This window comes from Terrapene carolina, unplaced genomic scaffold, assembly GCF_002925995.2.
Source record: "Terrapene carolina triunguis isolate 2854851 unplaced genomic scaffold, T_m_triunguis-2.0 Scaffold210, whole genome shotgun sequence".
Lineage (NCBI taxonomy): Eukaryota > Metazoa > Chordata > Testudines > Emydidae > Terrapene > Terrapene triunguis.
In genome coordinates this window covers 33,330,331-33,350,304 of record NW_020664561.1, presented here as the reverse complement: position 1 = coordinate 33,350,304, position 19,974 = coordinate 33,330,331, and the positions used below count along the sequence as shown (strand labels likewise).

The following is a 19,974-nucleotide window of genomic DNA, read 5'->3' as shown; positions in this document are numbered from 1 at the left end:
CTACAGGAACACGGTCCCCCATACTTTGCAATTACATCGCTATGCAAATGGCTATATAAATCTTCTCTCTGTAAAGTCGCCACATAAATCACTGGCAGCGCTCTATAAATCAACCAAAATGCTGCCTTCTCTGGTTCTTGAGTTTCTCTCCCTGCCAATTTGCTTTTCTGCCTGCCTGTTGCTTTGTTGAGTGCTTTCCCTCACTGAGTCCTCTGCAACTGCTCCCACAATGCAGTCCTTGAAAGGACAGAATGGGAAGCAGAGAAGGGAAATTCTGCTTCCTCCATGAGAGCTGCAAGGAAAACACAGATGGCCAGCACACCTGGCCACCTTCTTACAGGTAGGGGTTCAACTGATCTTGACTGCACTGGCTCCACAAACACCTATCTTACCTGTGGACCTGTAAAAGAGCAGGGTTTCCCCCCTGTGATTTTTAGCAGGTCTGCAACTGTGAAGCTTCCGCCTGGCTTTGGGAGCTTAGCGAGATAGGCAGCTGGGGGAGAGAAAGTTAAGCAAGTTGGAGATATGGAGATTCTTGACCAGATAGGGCAGCTTTGGAGAGAGGGTTACTGGAGGACCAGGAGTTAGGAAAGGCTGTGGGCAAATAAACTTGGAGCAGAAGGGCAGGCAGCCATGGGAGCCATTAAAATTTTAACTAGATAGGCAGCTGTCCCCTCCCGGGGATTCATTAAAATGTAAATCAGGTTTGCGTGGATCACAGCACAAAGATTTTAAGATTGTCTGTCTCCCACTTGATCGTGTGGAAAACTTTGTATGCTAGAGGCACAAATTGTTCCCAGTGAACCTGGTTTCGGTTTTATTGTTTCCTCCAGCTGCTTTTGAAAACCTCCTAGGCTGTTTTCTTCAAGGCAATGCGCATTTAAGATGGCTGCATAAATCTAGAGTCCTTACCACATGATTTAAGTCTAACATGTTGTATAGTACTCTGGACCTTGACGATAATTAAGGCTGCATAATATTTTCCATTCTAACCCCATTTCCAGACTCTCCTAACTTTCAAAAACATTTGCCCTTCATGGTAAAATTTTTCCTGGCTTGATGTCTGCCTTAAGATGATTTCCCTCCCTCCTCCCCGGAAAATGTGAGAAAAGTGGTTGCATTATTTCCAAGAAGGAAGAACATGAAAACAGACACGTTTCCCAGCATAAAAACAGCTTTATGATGTTTTTGGAAAAAGCTGTTAAGCCAAAAGAGCTATGGGTAGAAAGTTGTAATTTGTCACAGGAAAAGTCGTCATTGAGGCAAAGTGTCTTTGAGAGTTCTAGTGAAAAGTGGTTTTGTTGGGTCTGAGTTCTGAGCCTTTGAAAATGACATATTGTGCACACACAGAACATTTTGCAGGGACTTTTCTTGCTAAGCTCATAAAGTGCACAACTAATGAACACCAAATATCAATGACAATGGAAGAAATGAAACTGATTAATACTAATTCTTATTCTTTTGGATTAGATTCTCTTAAAAGCCGTGGCCCTTTTGTCTGGCAGTGGAGAAGGACCATCAACTGGCTGAATTACCCCAGCTGCGGACTCCCACAGAATAGAGGTGTCATCCACCTGGTATAAGAGTTTGTGTAGGGTCAGCAGAGCCAGCTCACACAAGCCATCCCTGGCCTCAAATAGGCATAGGAAATGTGCAGCAGGCAAGTCAAGGAGGCATGGCAGGAGCATCTTCAGCAATCTCCAACTGATAGACAGCTCCTTGGAGTAACAGTCAGGTGCTTTAGACTAGATCCCCAAAGCTGCTCTAAGCAATGTCCAGACCAGGACCAGCATAGTGCTGCAAACAGCTCCTTTGTAAGCTCCTTACCCCTACGTTGCCAAGCAGTATTGGGCAGAGCAGAAAATGTGTCCCTTTGAATTCAGCAATTCACACACTCTCATTGTTCTATTTCTCTCCGCTGAATCTTCATTTAGACTACTCTCCTCATGGAGGAAGAAATTACTTTCAAAATAAAAGACAGAAGAAAAGGCATTCTGAAATTCTGTACAGAGTATTTTGCCTTTTAGTTATTTTGTTATTCTTTGAGTTTTCTCTTTGTACTTTTGTTTTATCTGCTTTGTCATCATTCCTTTCCAAATACTATACAACTGCTCCTCAAATGCTTGTTTCTTGTAACTCTATTCTCTAAACTTTGTGTGGATACCATTTTGTCTGTTCTCTAAGCCATGTTTATCAAAAGCAGGTGAGCTCACCCCCTATCCGCTACAATTCTGAAACCTGGATACAAGACTAAATGCCACTTTAGTATTTATTTTAGGAAAGCACATTACCATGGTCTCATGATGATGTATATAGCACCACTTTTGTGCATGGATGCTAAAACTGCTATTTTAAATAACTGCATACGATTATTCTCTTTTATTCCATTTTTCAATCACTGCCAGCATTTTCTCCATGAGTTAGACATCACTAGCAAGTTATTCTCACTGTTGTGACACAGCTATTTTGTTTTTACACCACTTTATATTGAGAAAAGTGAAAGATTTTAGGATTCCTGGTTGCTGTAGTGCAGCAAAATCTTTATGTTCCACAGCATAAAGTTTCTCTAGCATGAAATATTCATTAGACAAAAAAAGGAGTTAACATAGCAAACTTCTGTGCTTACAATCAAAAGCTTTAATAACATGGATGCAAAAGTATTACCTTCAAGGGGGGTGGGGGGTAGGAGGAGGAGAAGATAAAGATTTGAGCACATTACTGTGCTACTTCATGAACATCTGGCAGTCTGTCATTTAATAGACAACAACATCTTCTCTAAACAGAAGAGACTTGAATTCATCAGGGATTCCTGTAGTACAGTATGTGCTTAACTTAAGTACCTGCTTTCTGTGATTTCCATAGATTATCATATTCATGACACTGTGGAGTGAAAGCATTCTTCTCACTCTCTAACCAGAACATGAAAAAGAAATTAAAATATTGGCAGGCACTTTGTCTCTAGTTTGTTGGACATGTAAGAAAAGGACTCTCCACCCATTTATGCTAATGAAATTCTGTCAGCTAAGCAGCATTATAACAAAGATGACAGCAGAATGTCTATTAATAAATACCTGACAGGCTAGCAAACACAACTGTATTCAAGTGGTTTCTTTCAATAAACACAGATCAATTGTGCTTTAGAATTGGGAAAGCTTTGTGTAAATACCAGTTTATCATTTATTTGTACCTAAAAAAAAAAAAAAAAAACCATTAACCCCGTGTTCAAATTTTTTTTGGATGGGATACATACTACACCTATGCACACATGGCTTGCGTGCTGGTGATATTGATGTGATAAACTGCACTGCCAAATGAAAAACAATAATTACTATACACTTTTGACTGCCCTACCTGCCACCCTGGCCATTAATCCTGATGTTCAGATACCACAGTGATGGACGCCCTTATAAAACCAACCACTGTCATGGCTTTAACCTTCCCTTTCTGAGGCAAATTTACTGAGAAGATGGTAGTTTACTAACTCCAGCAGCACCTAATATCTGTGAGTATTCTGGGCCCTTTCCAAACAGGCTTCAGACCAATTACAGTATGGAAGTGGTAAATCAGAGTAAAAGTATCTTTATGTCTATTGGCAAGACACACATCCATGCTGATACTGCCAGATCTATTTGGAGCACTGTCAATCATGAAATTTCCTTGTCTGGGCCCACAATAACTGGGATCCAGTAGATTTGGTTAGCTGGTAGGAGTTTTAGTTTCCCCTGAAGGGTGATCGCGAGAACATATTACTATAGAGATTCCAGAAGAATGGACTCCTGTAAGGCTCAATGCTGGCACTAACTTTATTTAATGTGTTCACCAATGACCTACTGAACATTATCTCTGGGCAGTTCATGTACGCCAATGATAGTTAATATAGAGCTCTGTAATCTGACCCAAATCCAGCGGGACATGATTATGTGTCACAATTGGATCGGATCGGAAAATAACCCTACCCTCTTGGGCTCAGGTTGGGCCGCCTCTGGTGACCTTTTCCTGCCCTTGAGTTGATGCGGCAGCAGCCTAGCCCCAAATCTTTCCCAAGATCTGCATATGGGGAGGGGTTAGGAAGTCATCCATATGTACAATCTCACTGTGGCTGCACAAAGTGGGGGCGAGTTGACTTTGATACATCATAATGCCCTGTCCCTGGATCCATGAAGCGCACACTGTACAATCATGAAGCTCTGTGAAAGCAGGACTGGAGGGGACCAGTCTCTTCCCCCAGAAATCTAAGAATCCATACAAAAGTTAATACAATTTCAAAATGTATTAACTTTTGCATGGAGCTCCTCCTACAGCAGAAACCTTGTCAGTACAGATCCACCAGAACCATTCTGTCAAGGGAGCAAGAGGACTGAGGCAGTGGAGAGCATCTATATAGATGTCCCTGGGCCTCTGGCAGACCCCGTGAAATCCCCAGGTTCTGAGGGCCATTCCATATGGCTTTGACTACACTAGGCAAAGAATCCATGGCTGGCTGGGGTATCAGGAACAGTTGGACTATTGCTGAACATAGTATAGCTACAAATATAGCTAGTGACAATCTATGTTCAGTGACAGATATGTTCCCTGGTGTAGATAAGACTTGTATGTGGTTGAGGGGGAGTGTACCACTTCAACTTTAAAGAACAATCTGGGGGAAACTCCACAAGGGGACCATGGCATCGTTTCCTCCTCCCTGAATGTGTATGGCTTTTTTAATTTTTATTTATTTATTTTTTTGCATAGGGGAATGATTTGGCCTAGATTATTATGGATCTGGAGACATTGTAAACACCAAACCACCACAGCACATCTAGAATTAAACTCCATTTTTTCCTGGTAGATTATATAACTCTCTCTAAATATATATATAATATAATACTAATAGACTATTTAAATGCAAACCATTGCTAATAATTCCTAAGTAAACCTTCTTCCACTTCAGAATCATTGTAATCCATCTCTTATGCTGGATAAACTGCCGTACTTATCCTGCTTACTGCACAGGCTATAATGCTTCTCCTTATTCATCTCTCATACACAGTAATCCTTCTACCTCTACTTTACAGATTTCTAATTTAAATGTAAAATATTCACTGCAGACAAAAGAGTCCTAGTGTAAACAACAACTCTTATGGTTAAGACTGAGGCGCTTACCATTGTCTTTTAAAGTCTTTAAAGTACAAACTAGACAATATGGTGATTTTAATCATCAGTTGATTATCTGACCTCATCTACATTTTATGCTAACAGTCGTGCAGAAATAAGCCCTGAGAATGACATTTAGCGGCGAGTCCAATAGTCTGTATTCAGTCAGAAATCCCACTGAAGTCAGTGGGAGCAGAATTGAGAGAAGACAGTGAACATTTTCCCATGATTTTTGTTGTTGTTGTTTCACGTGGGCAATTTTATGCCCCTCAAAAATTGGTTTCCTGGGAAAATTGACATAATTGGCTATTTTGATAGTTTATATAAAATATGAACTGTTGAAGCAATCATTGCTTGATTTCTGCAATTTTTTTGCTAGGAAATATCTTTATTTGAACTAAAATGACCAATTTTTTAGCAAAACAAAAAAAAATAAGAAGAATAAACCGTTTAGTGAAATAAGCACATTTTCAAGTTCATTACAAATTTTGAAAAAAACCCTCAGATTTTGAAGTTTTGCCTTTCATTGAACATTTATTTCATACATCTCCAAATGGGAGTTTATGTGAAGAGAGTACTGGGTCGGGACAGCAGGATTTGGCCTTCTGTTTTTTATTATTTATATTGCAGTAGCACCTAGGACCCCCAGTCATGGACCTTGACCCCACTCTAACAGACACTCTACACACACAGAACAAAAAGGCTGACTATTCCTTCATTCTATTGCACAGATTAAAGCTGTGACTTTCTTCACAGCTGACGTGTGAATCATTGGATACCAACAGTAATGCTTCCAACATCTTCAATTTTGTCTAAATAAAAGTTATTGGGCTAAAGGCTGCACTGACTGATACCCTATACAAGCATAATAAAGTCACTGAGCCTGATTCTGATCACAATTATATCCCATTTATCCTGGTCTAAAATAGTTGAGTTCAGTAAAACATCCTTGATTTACACCAAGAGGAGAATCAGGCCCCTTTACTTCACTGGGGTCGCACACAATGTCTGTTATTGCAAAGTCTGGCAATTATCTTCAGACCATCTGACCGTATTCTGGAATACAATAAAATACCCTGATATAAGACAATTGTGTGTCAGTTTAGGTCTTGTATGTCATTCTACACTTTTTCTAAAAAAAAGTACATGGTGGTACTAATCACAGTTCAGAATGGCCTGCCCCCTCCAGCAATTTATGGGGAAAGAAGCAGCTTAACCCAACCCTGGGTTCAAAGAACAAATGGATAGTGTTTTTATAATAAAGCTGACTTATTGTGGAATTCAAACTTCCAAATGTGGTTGAACATGAATAAATACAGTGGTCAGTCAGGACAAATTATTCAGTTTAATTATTTTGCATTATTAATTACGAATACCAGAAAAAATATTCTTTTCAGTATTTTGTAATTGTCGAAGGTGCTTAGATCCATTTTAAAATAGTATATATTATAAACAAACCTAGTTAATGCATGATTTTACTTTCTTTTTTTAAGTACTTTAGAATATCGTATGTGCAATTTCAGCTAAATGTTGAGGAGATTTATTCATTGTTAAACATTCATTTTTGTTTGGTGTATAAGGGGAAAGGGTCATTCATTTAACAGATTTATTCATATAAGGATTCCCTAATAAATCCTGCATGAGAGTCAAATGCATTGGTGCAACAGCACATTAATTTTGTTAACAGATAAATTATTGCTTATTCATTTTAAAACTGAGTGTGGTTTATTTGTACATTAGTAGCTATTGCAACACCAAATACATGCTTTTTAGGCTTATTCTAAATAAACCAGATAGTCATTTTTATTGACAATCCAATTTAGGTTATGTGTCAGTCTTTTATTATAAATCCCTAGTTTTTGAGGGATTATACATTTGCGCGGGGGGGAGGGAGGGAGAAGCCAATTCCAGGATAAAGTTTAAAGAACTGCTTTGCCTCATATGGAACTTTCACTACTCGCACACTGTGGGATGAATGTGGGCCATGAAAGACAATGAAGAGATTTAATTTGTTTTCACTGTATTCTGCCATGGGGGGCATATTCCATACCTCCTTAATGGATTTAGAGGAGAAATGAAGGCTAGGAAGGGATCTCGAGAAGTTAATCAAATTCAGCTCCCTGCTGTGGCAGGACCAAGTAAACCTAGACCATCTGACAGCTGTTTGTCCAACCTAATCTTAAAAACCTCCAGTGATGGGAATTCCACAACTTCCCTTGGAAGCCTTTTCCAGAGTTTAACTACCCTTATAGTTAGAAAGTTTTTTCCTAATATCTAACCTGAATTTCCCTTGCTGCAGATGAAGCCCATTAAATCTTGTCCTACCTTCAGTGGCCATGGAGAATAATAGATCACAATTCTCTTTATAACAGCCCTTAAAATGTGTGAAGACTGTTAGCAGATGCCTCCTCAGTCTTCTTTTCTCAGTCGTTTTAACATTTCCTCATAGGTCAGGTTTTCTAAACCTTTTATTATTTTTGTTGCTCTCTCCAATTTGTCCACACAGTACTCCAGCTGAGGCCTCGTTTGTCCTCCTCTGGACAAGAGAGTCTTAGTCTGGATAAAAGAAGACTAAGGGGGGACATGCGAACAGTTTTCAAGTACATAAAAGGTCGTTACAAGGAGGAAGGAGAAAAATTGTTCTCTTTAACCTCTGAGGATAGGACAAGAAGCAATGGGCTTAAATTGCAGCAAGGGCAGTTTAGGTTGGCCATTAGGAAAAACTTCCTAACTGACAGGGTGGTTAAGCACTGGAATAAATTGCCTAGGAAGTTTGTAGAATCTCCATCAATGTAAATTACACTAACACTTGTCAGGGATGATCTAGATAATACCTAGTCCTGCCTTGAGTGCCAGAGACTGGACTACAAGACTTCTCAAGGTCCCTTCCAGTCCTACGATTCTATTATTCTCTGCTTGTAGGAGAAACCATTTGATTAGCTTGGTGTGCATCTGCAGAACGTAATGAGGGAATAGCTGAGGAAAGTAGTTTTGCATTTAGTTCTGACAGTAGGGTATGTATAACCATTTTTATCTCTTGTGGGCATGAATTCTATAATCTGGGTCCAACTCCTGAGAACCTTGTATACTCTCTGAATGCAAATATAAAGGGATAACCAGCTGGTGCTTGTGACTCGCTGCAAACAGTTCTCTTTTAGGTCATACTGCATTTTGTTTGCTATAAAACTGCACACAAAATGCCATCTTGATTCATTTACATTTCTTAAAACTTCTAAACAGATCTGAAGAGAAATAATCTACAAACCGTTTAAAATAATTATATAAAACTTCTCCTGACTAAAATAACCATAACTCATTACAAAAGTTATAGATTCACTAAACCAATGCAAACTTTTTCTGCATCACCATCTAGTAACATTGAGATGCCAATGCTTAGATACCAAAGTGATAGATACTATATAAAATCCAAAAGTAGATGGAGAAGTGTATATTAGAATCAAGTTTTCAGATCTTCCACAAAACCTCTCCTGAATATCCGGCTATCTCTATAGTAATCAAAGAGTTATCTTCTAGAAGTGACATTACAACACCCGTATTTCTAAAATCCTTATTTGATTAGATTTTCACTGAAAACAGTCAGTCGAACTAGATTTTAAAAAATTTAACAAGCAAATCATCTGAGTCAGAAAATATGTATAACATGCATACATTTGTGCGCATTCCAAAAAAGTTACATTTTCAATTACTATAAGAGCTGTGAGATGAGTTTTGAATATTTCATTAGTTGACTTCGCAGATTTGTGTACACAGTTATGCAGGCATGTAAACAGGCTCAGTTTCTTCATTTTTAGAATGCTATGATATTAGGCCATTCTCTTAGCTATTGGACATGCACTCCTTAAGTATAAATAATTAACATATTATGATACAGCAGGGCCAGGGAGCAGTGGGAGGGGGGTAAACCCTGGGTTGATCATCGCCTGGTTCCCTGTAGACTAGGGAAAGGTTACTACAGGTCAATTGGAGCACCTGTAGCCAATTAAGGCCCTGTCAGAGAGCTAATAAAAATCCCCTGCTTCAGTCAGACAGGGGCAGAAAGAGAGATGACTAGAGTTTGGAGGAGTATTGCTGTGAACTGGAAAACCAGAGGACTAGAGAAAAGGAGACCCTGCCCAAGCAGAACAGGGAGACTCCCCCAGCATCAAGGTCCGAGGGTAACCCTATCCAAAGGGGAAGAGGGTAAGAAGCCCGTGGAGCTGAAGAGGCTGGGACTCAGAGTAGGGAGCGGACCCTGACCCCTTCCCTGCTTCCCTCCTCTCCCACCTTCCTGGGGCACTAGCGGAGCCCTTGGCACCCAAGAACAGGGACATGGGGTGCTGCTCCTACCCACCCCACCAAGGAAAAGCATGGGACCCACCCAGTAGCATCAGTTGTTTGCCACAATAGATAAACATTTGCTTTCTACTTTGCTTTGTGATGTGTGCTCATTGAAGTATTTCATGCAATAAATAGCCATATGCATGAAGCAGAAAACAATATATATGTATAAGAAAAATAATTTCTGCACTGATCCTGCAAACACTGACACACAGGCTAAAATTTAAATGAATAATCCCATTGATTTCAACGGGACTACTCATGTGCTTAAGGTCCAGCACCTGTGTAAGAGTCTAGCGGATCAGGGCCATAGGTCTCGATGGTAGAATACTAAGTTTAGCCCTAAGGTGTGCATGCATGGCTCCAGCAGACTGCATTACAGGAGTTATAGTTACACACTGAAAAGCAGAATTTAGCCCACAGTGTACATTTTTTTGTTTAAAAGAACAAGACATGTCTTCAGCTTGTCAGCATTCAAATAGCGCCTAAATAATACACTTTATTTTGGATGAGTGATCATAGGAGTCCTGTAGTGCTTGTATATTCAAAACCATAGTATTTTAAAACACATCTTCATTTAAATTGTAAAAATGAAATGGATTTTTATTTCTTTAGGTAATTTGTCTTTTTGAGGTTGTGCCAGATATTTATAGTGATTCAATCTACAGCTTCTGTAAAAATCATCTATGGCTACTGCAGCTGTAAGACGAACAGGAAAACAAATTTGCTACTTCTCCCTGAGAACAACATCTCTAAGTTAATGCTATGTACAATAAAACTACTTCTACAAAGATCACAGCTGATGTAATTTATCTCTCTACAGGTGATACATGTCTTCTGTGTGTCTGACTTTTTTTTTTTTAACATCTTACAGAGATCCTACAGAGTCTGGTACATTTACCTATAGCCACTATGGATATCAGGACTTGCTTGAATTTCTGCCCAGCCGCAAATGGTTCCAAAGGGCAATTTCAGGAGCTAGGGGTAGGCAGGGCCCAAACGTCAAAGCTGGATTAAGCCAATCCATGGCTCTAACCCCCGCATCATGATCTCCTCCCCACCCCTCTTGAGGAGGTAGTGGCAGGAGCCATTCGCACAAGAGCTGTCTGGTGGAGGCCATGCCACCACTCCCGTCTGAGCAGGCTGGGGCCTTCTACCTTTCTCAAGCACCATCTTCTGTCTTCAGGTGAGCAGAGGTGCATCCTGGAGGAAGGATAAGTCCGATACCACCCACCCAAGCAGAGACTATGTATGTGTATGTGCGGGAGCCCTGCTGACACCATTCCATCAGAGCCACAATGAGGTGGCAGCAGAAAGTCACACACTAAATAATCACCTCTGAGTTGGGGGCCTCCAGAGTAGTAGGTTTCAGCATTAACAACCCACTAAATTAAGTGGGACGGTTGGCAACTCTGCTTTATCATTTCAGGTTGTCTGTAGACTCAGGCAGACATTGTTCAGTGTTCAAGTGTAAAAAGAGAGACAGCCAACACAGTGCAACATTAAGGCTTTATTCTTTCCTCCACAGATGCTGTTCTCTCACATAAAATACTTCTTGAAACAGAATTCTTTAAGTTCTTATACTATAGAACTCCTATTGGGAAACTTTATCATCACATCACTTTAGTCACATTTAGCTGAGATAGCAAAATTTAACACAAATCCCATAACGTTCTTTACTACTTAACATTCTATTAGACCCCCTGCCAAGTCTGTGTGTGTGTGTGTGTATAAACAAACTTAATATTAACTCTTTTTTAATTGATTAACTCAGATGTTGCTTGGCAACTAAGGATTTTCCCCGGGGTTTGGGTGGGTTCTTCTTTCACACCTTATTATTGGGCAAAGGCTTATGGATACCCTGGACGCACGTTGATGTTGGAGTGAGTGAGAAACTTTCTTGTGACAACAAGAGACTGCCTGGTTCTTGGCTTTTCTGGTGGTGTGGTGTTTTGAGAGTCTGTTTAGATATCAACTGGTTTGCTCATTGGCCTGTGTTCCTTTCATGTCCTGCTGCTCAAGTCTCAGAGGAGCGCATATTTCACCATCCTCCATGTCCATGTTTATGTCTTAGAGAGCACATGTATTGGCAAAATATATGCCCACTCACTGCTACAGTATATGAATGAGGATTTATCTGTTCAATACATGTAGTCTGCTTCCAGGTGCATGATTATCCTGAAGAAAGAGTTTGCTTCTGACTTGCATCTGAAGAAGTGAGGTTCTTACCCACGAAAGCTCATGCTCCCAATACTTCTGTTAGTCTTAAAGGTGCCACAGGACCCTCTGTTACTTTTTGCTTCTGACAGGGTCTCCAGGTTGTAGTTCTGGCAGGTCTTTAGCCTGTTGGTCATAGTAAACTTTGGCCTTTGCATATCTCTCTTTCTTTTTGTGTGCTATTCCTTCTACCACTGCTGGTTGTAATGATGCTGGAACTATAGGGTTGGGTATCTTGACATCAAGTGTTGTACTGAGCTACTATTAATGACTTCTGTGGAGCATCTCTCCATGCAAGGATGGCTTGCTTTATATTTTCTTTGCTTTTTGCACCTCTCTTTAACACGGGTCTCAGTAATTTTAACTGCTGATTCAGCTTTGCCATTTAATTAGTTGATGATGATGCGATATGACTGAATTCCCATTCCCAGGAAAATTGCACAAACTCACTGCAAGTAAACGGGGGTCTGTTGTCTGAAACTACAGACTTTGGGATACGTGCCTGCTGAAATGTTTCATTGCTTTGTCTACAATGGTCACTGCAGTACGGTTCTGACAGTTCATCTAGTTCCTAGAAGTCTGAATAGAAGTTTACGATAATGAGGTAGTTTATGTGGTTTGCAGTGAAAAGGCCACTCTGCTCCAAGATCTGTTGGGGATTCTGTGTATTCTCATTATTTCTTTTTGCTACTTGGCCTGCATTTCCCCATGTATATTACAACTGCTCATCAGGTCTCAAATATCCTTGATCACGTTTGGTCAGCATACAGTGTCTCTGGCTTTCAGATATATGCTTCTAATGCCAGAATGGCTGCAATGTATCCTTGAGAAAATTTCCGTCTCAATGATCTGGGTATTATGATTCAACTGTCTTCATATATGATACAATCTTGGATGATCAACTCATCTTGATAATTCCAGTATTCTTGGAAAGCAAGATAGGACTTCTTCTCTAATGTCTGGCCATCTAGACAGAATGATGGATGGGAACGCTTGTAGATCTTTGTTTTGTATTGTAATCTCGGATTATTTCTAGTACTTGGCTTGAAAATGGCACATACGCAACTTGTTGATGCTTTTATGTTTTTCTGTGTTTTCTGTATTTCTGCCAAGTTCAGGATCTCATATTCTTGTTCAGTTACTGTATTTTCATGCTGCAATGCTAATCTGGATAAGAAAACAATATGTACATCTCAGTAGTGAGCATCTTTCTTGTAGTGAGCATCTAAGTTGCAGTTTCAGTAGCATGCACGGAATGCATTTTGGGATCACTAGCTGTGGCTCCTTTGGCCCATGCCACTTCCAGCAGCTCCCATTGGCCTGGAGCAGCGAACCGCGGCCAGTGGGAGCTGCGATCGGCCGAACCTGCGGATGTGGCAGGTAAACAAACCGGCCCGGCCCGCCAGGGGACTTACCCTGGCAGGCCGCGGGCCAAAGGTTGCCAATCTCTGTTTTATTCTCTGCAAGTAAGTGCTAGGGTTGTACAAGGACTTTGACTACAAAATCAGTTGCATTTCCTCAGATGAATCTCAGTGAGGTCAAACAAATGTTACCCAGGATTTATAAGAAGGTGGGTCCTTTTGAAGGTTGCAGTATATGACGTTCAGGTAGACCAGATAACTGCAGGGTCAAGCGCAATGTGCAAATAAACCTTGGGAGCTGAAGTAAAACACTCACATCAATGAGCTTAGATCATCATAAAGAGGCTTGGCAGAATTAGATTTTTATTGTTTTCTGTTTTTGACGGATAATATTGATGCTTATTTTTAATCTTTTTGTTTTTATCAGTTTAAAATTTCACAGTTGTGGGGAATTATGGGGGGTCAGAAAATTAATGACAGTTGACATTGAGATTCAAAAAATTAAGGCTTTATAATAACTGTTAAAACACAAAGTGTCAACATCACATGAAAGTACATATCTTAAAATCAAACTGTAATAAGTTCTCAAGCAGCATTTTTCTTACTTTGTCTATCTGTAAACTTAGATTATCAATTAAAATATTTTTAATTGGTTTGTGTGTGTCTGGTGAAATGGACATTTAATGATATAGACCAATACACACCTAATTCTTCTGAATCTACTCCATAAATATGGGCAGTGGGCATCCCCAACAGCAGCACACTCATAGCCATCATCTTGGGATGGAGGTGAATGTGCATGTTTGCCAACCGAAACGCAAAACAGCTGCAGAGGGAAGCTCCTTTGCTTTTTACTAATATGATTATTTGTTTTCCTAAAGAATCCCTTATAAAGGTCCTTCTGAAAACATAAACTGTATCACTAGGGTTGATGAACTTGCCTATTTTATTAACTGCACTAATATATTAGGCCTGGTCTACACTAGGCTTTTATGTCGAATTTAGCGCCGTTATATCGAATTAACCCTGCACCCGTCCACACCACGAAGCTATTTAGTTCGACATAGAGCTCTCTTTAAATCGATTTCTGTAATCCTCCCCAACGAGGGGAGTAGCGCTAAATTCGACATGGCCATGTCGAATTAGGCTAGGTGTGGATGGAATTCGACGGTAATAGCTCCGGGAGCTATCCCACAGTGCACCACTCTGTTGACGCTCTGGACAGCAGTCCGAGCTCGGATGCTCTGACCAGCCACACCCCGGGAAAATTTGAATTCCTTTTCCTGTCTGGGCAGTTTGAATCGCAGTTTCTGTTTTGACACCGTGGCGAGCTCAGCAGCAGTGGCAACGATGCAGAGCTCTCCAGCAGAGATGGCCGTGCAATCTCAGACTAGAAAGAGGGCCCCAGCATGGACTGATCGGGAAGTCTTGGATCTCATCGCTGTGTGGGGAGATGAGACCGTGCTTTCCGAGCTGCGCTCCAAAAGACGGAATGCAAAGACCTATGAGAAGATCTCTAAAGCCATGGCAGAGAGAGGATACAGCCGGGATGCAACGCAGTGCCGCGTGAAAATCAAGGAGCTGAGACAAGGCTACCAGAAGACCAAAGAGGCAAACGGACGCTCCGGATCCCAGCCCCACACATCCCGTTTCTACGAGGCACTGCATTCCATCCTAGGTGCGGCCGCCACCACTACCCCACCCCTGACCGTGGACTCTGAGGATGGGATATTGTCCGCGGCCGGTTCCTCAGCGGACGGGGAAGAGGAGGAAGGAGATGAGGAGGACGAGGCAGTCGACAGCGCTTACAACGCTGATTTGCCCGACAGCCAGGAGCTCTTCATCACCCTCACAGAGATCCCCTACCAACCCTCCCCAGCCGTTATCCCAGACACAGATTCAGGGGAAGGATCAAGCAGTAAGTGTTTTAAATATCTAAACATTTATTTATAACATAACTGGCATATTTCAAATATTAACAATAGGTAAAGTGCTTTAAAACATGTAAACATTTATTTACAACAAAACAGGAAGATTTAAAATATTAACAGTGGGTAAAGTGCTTCAAAACATGTAAACAGGAAAGTCCAACAAAATGGGAATCTGTGCAAAGTGTATCATGATTACTCTGTCTTTGGGCGCTTCAATATATAGTCTATTTTCAAAAAATTTCACAATGTCCGCTTCATGATTATAATGCCCAAAACGCTGCACTCTTTTGTCCCTCCAAGGGCACCTAACCCAAAAACTGGTCAATGTATCCGGGGATAGAGGCGACATCCTCCGGGGAGAACTCCTCATAGGTCTCCTGCAGGTGTTTTTCAAGCCTCATGAGCAGGTTCCTGGGCAGGGAGAGCTTGTTAGGCCCCCCGTGGTATGATACGTTTCCCTGCCACAACGCCAGCAGGTACTCGGGGATCATGGCCTTGCAGAGCATTGCAGCAAATGGCCCCGGTTTCTGCAGGCTGTCACGAAGCATCCGCTCCTTCTGGCTCTCAGAGACCTTCAGGAGGGTGATGTCTGGCATGACTCCCTGCTGTGAATTAGGTAGGGGAAAGTTAGTATTGGGACTGCTTGCCCGTCCCTTTACAGAACTGCAACCGCCGGTTTACAGCCACGCGGTTTACAGCCGCGAGGGGGTGGGACAGGGCCAGAGTTCATGCTTGCAGGATTGCTGCCAGCAGAGACTCGCATTGCTTTCTATGCGAAAGGAGGCCAGTGCCACTCTTAAAGTTTTAAGCAGCCACAAGTCTACGGCTTACCATGTTTGCCAGCTAGACAAAGTCCGGTGTCCTGCCCTGCTCCTCAGCTCGCCACAGCAAGACCGCAGGCACGGTAGGCGAGGGCCGAAAATTCGACCTTGTCCTCAGTGCGCGTGTGATAGGTGCTCTGCATGGTCTTGTTCACAGAGAAAGACTATGTTCTCTGTTCACAGATACATTGATCTGTCTCAGGAATTCACTCCCTTTTTCCAATTCCCACAGCCACATCTGCCCAGAGGCTAGCGCACATTAGGAGGAGGAAGAAGAGGACACGGGAAGACATGTTTGCTGAACTAATGGCATGCTCCCGAGCACAGGCAGCCCAGCAGACACAGTGGAGGGAGAACTTGTCCCAAATGCACCGGGCAAACATGGAACGGGAGGAGAGGTGGCGACAGGAGGACAGGCAGGCTACTCAAACGCTGCTTGGACTAATGAGGGAGCAAACGGACACGCTCCGCCGCCTTGTGGATGTTCTGCAGGACCGGAGGCAGGAGGAGAGAGCCCCGCTGCAGTCTCTCTGTAACTGCCCTGCCCCGCCACCAAGTCCCATACCCCCCTCACCCAAAGTCCAAACACGGAGGGGCGGAAGGGGCCGTGAAAAATTTCACTCCACCCCTGCGGACTGCTCTACCACTAGAAGGCTCTCATTCCCCAAAATTTGAAAAGTCCTTTCCTACCCGCCTCACACAAGACCCCGTCCAAGTTTCACCCCCCCCGTTCCATGTGCGGTTATTAATAAAAAATACGTTTTTGTTCATTATTGTTTCCATCCTCTTCTTTTAGATGAGAGTCTGTCTGAAGGGGGGGGAAGGGGCTTGGTAATTGGACAGGACAGTCACCTTTAGCAGGGGGCAGGTCCAGCAGCAGGGCACATACACAGTGCAGTGACTAGTTATCCTGGTCAGTCTGGGAGGTGGTTTTCATGTTCTGTGTGGTGGGGGGGGGTGGTGTTGCTCTGTGACTTGGTGGCGGGGGAGGGCAGTTTCAGATCTTATGCAGCGGTCCTTACCCTGGATCACAGAGCCGCGCAGCAGGGGATCTGTAACCCTCCTCCCCCTGCAAGACAGTCACATAGCCGACACATACACGCAGTCCCAGCCAGGAGGGCTGGCAGGCTCCGTTGAAACAACCAGTCCACCACCGCGGAGCCTGTCATTCCTGGAGTTTAGAAGCATCATTTGCATCACAACACTAAACCCGCCCCCCGCCACAGTCTGCGTCCCAGGTTTAAAACATTCCCGCGAAAACAGTAATAAAGACAACGGTGTCCATTAACAAAACAGAACAGATTTTATTTTTTGGGAAGGGGGTGAAGGGGGTATGTAACTGGAGAGGATAGTCGACGGCAACTGGGTAAAGAAACGGGGGCAAGTTCAGCTTCTGTGTCCACAAACTTAAAAGTCACTGGGTACCCTGCTCAGCCTTGAAACTGGCTTTCAAAGCCTCCCGGATGCACAGCGCGTCCCGCTGGGCTCTTCTAATCGCCCGGCTGTCTGGCTGGGCGTAATCAGCAGCCAGGCTATTTGCCTCAACCTCCCACCCCGACATAAAGGTCTCCCCCTTGCTCTCACAGAGATTGTGGAGCACACAGCAAGCTGCAATAACGATGGGGATATTGGTTTCGCTGAGATCACAGCGAGTCAGTAAGCTTCTCCATCTCCCTTTGAGACGGCCAAAAGCACACTCCACCACCATTCTGCACTTGCTCAGCCGGTAGTTGAAGAGTTCTTGTGCAGTGTCCAGGGCCCCAGTATAGGGCTTCATGAGCCAGGGCATTAGCGGGTAGGCTGGGTCCCCGAGGATCACTGTAGGCATCTCCACATCCCCAACAGTTATCTTGTGGTCCGGGAAGTAAATGCCTTCCTGCAGCCGTCTAAACAGACCAGAGTTCCTAAACACGCGAGCGTCATGAACCTTGCCCGGCCATCCGACGTAGATGTTTGTAAACCGTCCCCGATGGTCCACCAGTGCTTGCAGCACCATTGAAAAGTAGCCCTTTCTATTGATGTACTGGCTGGCCTGGTGGCCCGGTCCCAGGATAGGGATGTGAGTCCCATCTATAGCCCCACCGCAGTTTGGGAATCCCATCGCAGCGAAGCCATCTATGATGGCCTGCGCGTTTCCCAGGGTCACTACCTTTGACAGCAGTACCTTGACGATTGCCTTGGCTACTTGCAGGACAACAACCCCCACGGTAGATTTGCCCACGCCAAAGTGGTTTGCGACTGACCGGTAGCTGTCCGGCGTTGCAAGCTTCCAGAGGGCTATGGCCACTCGCTTCTGGACAGTCAGGGCTGCTCGCATGCGGGTGTCCTTGCGCTTCAGGGCAGGGGACAGCAACTCACAAAGTTCGAGGAAAGTCCCCTTCCGCATGCGAAAGTTTCGCAGCCACTGGGATTCATCCCAGACCTGAAGCACTATGCGGTCCCACCAGTCCGTGCTTGTTTCCCGGGCCCAGAATCGCCGTTCAACAAAATCCACATGACCCATTGCCACAGTGATGTCCTGGGCGCTGGGGCTCGTGGTTTCTGACAGCTCTGTGCTACTGTCCGACTTCAGGCCCTCACGCCGGTGCCTGATTTCTCTGCATCTGCCTCAGGGAAAGGTGTATGATAAGCTGCGAGGTGTTGCAGCGATGGTCGCAGCGGGATCCATGATCGCAGTGCTGTGGCGTCCGCGCTGTCACTGATCAAAAAGTGCGCGAACTGATTTCCCGCCGGCGCTTTCAGGGAGGGAGGGAGGGAGGGCGGTAGTGACTGACGGATGCCGACAGTTACCCAAAAGCACCCTCGCCACATTTTTTTACCCAGAAGGCATTGGAGGATCGACCCAGAATTCCAATGGGCGGTGGGGACTGCGGGAACTGTGGGATAGCTGCCCACAGTGCACTGCTTCCAATGTCGACGCTTTCCCTGGTAGTGTGGACTGACAAAGTCGAATTACTGTCCTTAGTGTAGACACATACGTTCGACTTTCTAATATCGATTGCACATATTCGATTTAACTAAAATCGAACTACTCTCGTAGTGTAGACATACCCTTAGAGAGGAATTGTTTTCCAAATGACAACTGTGGGGACAGTTTATCCATAGAATAATACCCACTTTTGGTCACTACATCTTTGTCCTAATCTGAACTGATGACTCACGTCACATCCAGTCCTGCTAGTCTGGTTGTATCTCCGGTATTTTAAATTGAGTTAGTTATTTTTATACTATTTTTGATGAGGAAAACATGGTTATATGAACTATGTTTCCTAGAATTAGTAAAACATTGCAAAAAGCTAAATATCAGAAAGCAGTTTCATATTTATTTTCACATAGATAAAACTAGGTAATTTCTTCAATACACACCAACAAATATGTAAGCTTCCTTTAAACAACTATTTACTGGGATAGTTAAAAACTAAACTCAAATATTTTCATTTTCTTTATACTAAACAAGATTTCTAGCTCTTCATGACTACATTCAAAAAGAAACCAAATGCAAAAAAAGTAGTTGTGCCTAACATTTTAATTCAGTGTTCAATAATTCCCATTTCTTTGCATTATTTTTGCTTTATTATACTTATAGTACTCTGAAATATATCTATAAAACTTTACAACCCTTTTCCAATGGCATATGGTGTGTGTTGTGAAGGGAAACATGTTTATGAGCTGAAAGATGTTAAGAAAATTTAAAGGAGGATAGGGACAGTTGACTGTGGTTATGTGCTGAGGAGATAGTGCATCAGTTACTACCTACCTAAATACTGCCTCTTCCATTTCATTATGAAATGGGAATGTAGAAATATGCCATATCATACCAGATAATATCACTTTTTGGTGTTTCAGGTGTCTTGATAAGTCACCCTGTATATTTAATCATGTATTTAAAAAAAATAATGAACTGAGTGAATACTCCTTTCACCGGAGATATGGAGGTAAATATTCAACCTGCCTAGCTATAAAGGTCTTCTTTGTCACAACGCAGTCCAGCCCCACTGTCTGGATGGATATCAGTCTGTTGTGAGAAGAATCAACTGCTGAATCCCATGTACATTTAAGCTTCCTGTGTTTGGGTAGTTACTGGTGACTGCTCCTGGCTCTGGGTCTCTCAAGTATACTTGCAGTTGCAGAACCCCTGTCTGACACCCTTTTTGCCAGTGAGACCCCCATAAT

The 19,974-nt window shown here is 42.9% G+C and overlaps 1 protein-coding gene across 1 annotated transcript in view; it reads right to left on the bottom strand.

The window, feature by feature from the left end:
* The window catches only part of LOC113407210 (dihydropyrimidine dehydrogenase [NADP(+)]), a 602,627-nt gene that overhangs the window by 22,789 nt on the left and 559,864 nt on the right, over nt 1–19,974 (bottom strand). The gene's annotated exons all lie outside the window — the stretch shown is intronic.